Source organism: Phragmites australis, chromosome 21 (assembly GCF_958298935.1).
Source record: "Phragmites australis chromosome 21, lpPhrAust1.1, whole genome shotgun sequence".
Lineage (NCBI taxonomy): Eukaryota > Viridiplantae > Streptophyta > Magnoliopsida > Poales > Poaceae > Phragmites > Phragmites australis.
The window spans coordinates 7,578,205-7,582,113 of NC_084941.1; positions in this window are offsets into that span (position 1 = coordinate 7,578,205).

Sequence of the window (3,909 nt, forward strand, 5' to 3'; positions counted from 1 at the left end):
AGTCATGGATAATGGTTAGCCATTATCACATAAAATGCCTAATTCACCCTGTAGTCTCAAAGCCTGTGGGCAGCATTAACACTTAGTCATGTTTGAACATGCGCAATTTAAAGTGCAGTAGTCTTCCTAAAAATTATGTGTATGGTTTAGCTAAAGCATATTTTGAACTGTCCATACAGCAAATATGGTAAGGTTTAGACTGCAAATGACAATTCTTTTTGCTCCCCTAAGTCAACTAAGTATTACTGTTATAGTACAAATTGTAACAGATACCAACATTTGAAATTGAATAATTCAAATTCTACGACTCAATTGGATGTGCATGTTTGCAAATGGGACATGTACATGTTTTATTATGCGCTGCCAAATTTGGAGAAAAATTGAATACAATTGCTAATCATTTAGAGGGCGTTTACAAGGTTAAATAGTATGGAATTTCAAGGATAATTTACCTCCAAATTTTTCCATGCCGCTAATTTTTTCCTCTCCTCCCTTATTTTATTCTATGTCATTTTTATTTTATCATTTCAAATTGAATTAAAAAGAGAATATCATATAAAATGATAAAAATACATATAAATAGAGCATTGCAAAGGAACTCACTTTTTCACCAAGTAATTAGGGATGGAAGAAATTATTAAACCATATGAGAGGAATATTAGTGAATTTTCTTAGTTTTTGGGAATTTCTTTAAGGCCTTAAAAACTGATAGAAATTCTAAAAATAGTTCTTTTTAGAGTTTTTTATTTTGAAAAACCTATACGGGACATTGAGATGAATTCTTTTAAAATAAATTCATCATGAACCGAAATAGAAAAAGAGACACCACAGGCGCATCCATCGGTGCTGTTATCAGCCAAGTCGGTCAATGCTAGCCGTCTGCCATACGACTGAGGTTATCAGCCAAGTCGGTCAGTACGTTACACTCGCACACGCTAGCTAGTTCCGAGTTAAGTACCGTCGGTGATCCATCTGCCATTCATTCACTATTACTGGTAATAACCCGATGGATCACAACGATACAAAGTTGACTTGAGGTACCGAACATCGTTAGCACGGCCAATGACCGTCGCCCTGTCGGTCGTGTTTACCTGTCAGGCTGTCAACTACATATGTTAGTTTCCAAAAAAAAAAAAAAACGTATGTCATTTTATACCCTGACTTCCACAACAATACTTGGTCTACCCACTTGACGCAGTAGCACCGGCTGTAATTTATGTTGCCAACGGTTACGACTTCTCTTCGTCTCTTCCGATAAACAAAAACACAAGCACATATCTAATTAAGAACACAAATCACAGTATATACGGTGAGAAAGGTACTACTTAAAAGACAAGACACGTAGAAGGTGACACCTAGTGGTCCCACCCCTGCGCGCAGTACTACCGGCGGCCTCCCCGGCCGAGCTTGCATCGCCTCCTGTGGGGCCATTTTTACAACAACACCAACCTAGTCAGCAACCTGGCAGCTAGGATTGGCCAGCCGGGTGGGTGGGTGAGGTTGTAGGATGACATTTGAGCTTTTTCCACGAACTACAATAAATGTTGAATATGCTATTTTAGAATGTTGAAATAGGTATTGCAAATTGTTGAAATTGGTATTACAAAATGTTGAAACTTTTTTTTTAAATGATTGGATTAAATCTTCACAATTGTTGAACTAGGTCCTCACAAATTATTGAATAGAGTGTTTTTGAATTGTTGAATACACATGAAAAAGCATTAATTTAAATTAAATGGATTAAATTACACATGAAATAAGAAAAATATGAAAATTAAAAAAAGAGGAAAAAAATACTAATCTGACCTTCCCAGTCGGTTGCCCGGCCTATAGGCCCCCTCGAACAAGCGTAGGCCTTCGCCAGCCTGTTGATCCTGCTGTGACTGTGAATCAGGGGTTGGTGCTTGGGCTGCTTCTCTTCCATTTAGTCAGTGGTCACTAAGGGTGTGTTTGGTTGTCCGAATGTTCTCAGCCTATTTTGTACGAGTCATGCAGACTGAGTTGAGTCAGGCTGAGTTGATGCATGAGGATCTGTTTGGTTGGCTGCATGTGCTGAGTCTGGCTGAAAAAAGATTGTGTTTGGTTGCCCGCATGAGTATACGTTGCATTACAAAGAAACTCACTTTTTTACCAAATAACTTAGGGTTGGAAATATTTTTATAAATTAATACATCACAGGATAAGAATATTAGTCAATTTTTTTATGATTTTTGAAGAATTTTAATTAAATATTAGCTTAGATTTTTTGGATTAAATTAATTAAAATGGGTTGCTAATGAGCTCTAGTTTACTCACGAAAATGTTTAGAATTTTTGGACCTCTAAATAAAATCGAAAGTTAAATAAAAAAAATCGTACGCACAGTGTTTTTGCATCTCCCCAGCCAGGTCCGACGGAAACGGCCGATTCCGGCGTTTCCCCGAGCCTGGCTGGACGGATGCAGCTGCACGAGCGGGTGCAGTCAGGAACGCCAACCAAACACGCGCATTCTGCTTCGCTCTGCATCCGCTGGTGCATGCACGCGCTCAGCAGGGCATCCAAACACGCCCTAATGTGTTGTGTGTTGCAACTGTGAGTATGTGATATTATGCCATGGTGACGACGCAGTGCATCGTTCAAGGTGTCTATAGGTACCAGAAGCTGAGATGGCCAAACACACTCGCACACGCTATACTATCTTGCTACGAGTCAAGTCGTCGGTGATCCATCTGGAACTGATTCACCATTACTCCAGTACTTGGTAACAACCCGATCGATCACCACGATAAAAAGTTAATGTATGGTACCGTTGAAACCGAATATCGTTAGCACGGCCGAATGACCGTCGGGGGACCGTCACCCGGCGGCCGAATATCATGTTTTAGACATGATACAGTCACTAATGTGTATTTTTAATCACTCTATTATATTAGAATATATTTGTAAAATTTAATAAAGCTATGAGATTATGAAAGTATTTTTCAAAACAAATCTATATATAATTTTTATGTTTTCAAACTAAATATTTTAAAAATTACTGATAGTCAATTTTTCATAAATATTGGTATTTATGACAGGAGGGAGTACTTATCACGCTGTCATGTACATGTCATTTTATAACTTGTCTTCCACGACAATACTTGGTCTACCCACTTATCTTTCAAAATACATTTATGTATTTGCCATAGTTATGGATTAAATGGACTCAGGAACAAAGGTGTTTTCCTGTTTGTCAATTGGCTGACCAGTAGCACCTGTTGTAATTTATGTTGCCAATAGAAACTCTCACTCTCCATCTCTCATGATGAACATAGCACAAGCACAAATCCAATAAAGAACACAAAAACACATGATATATACTAAATCTCTCTTTTCTTTATTTCTTCTTTATTTCTCTTTTACAATAAAAAGCCCCTTACCTATATAAAGGGATGGAGGAAATCCTCTACTTAGGGAGACAAGTTTGTTAAAAAAGACCACACCGAATAGGACATGGAGGAGGAGGACACCTAGGTGGGCCCCACCCCTGCGTGCCGGATGGCCGGTGGCCTTCTCGTCCGAGCCAGCACCAACCCAGTCATCGACCTGGGAGTTAGGATTGGGTGGCGGGTGGATGGGTGAAGTGGTAGGATGACATTTGAGCTTTTTAAAAACTTTAAACATATTTTTGTCTCAAACCGGAAGTCCATTTTGAAAACCGTTTGCACCGAGGTGTTTCACATTTAATGCAACAAAGCAATATATTTTTAAATTTTTAGAATATTCAACAACAAAGATGTACTATTTCAACCGTTTAGATATGTTGTTCCACGGAGTACAATAAATGCTGACCATGCTATCTTAGAATGTTGAAATAGGTGTTTCAAATTGTTGAAATAGTTATTACAAAATGTTGAACACGTTTTTTTAAAAAGGTTTTAATTAAATATTC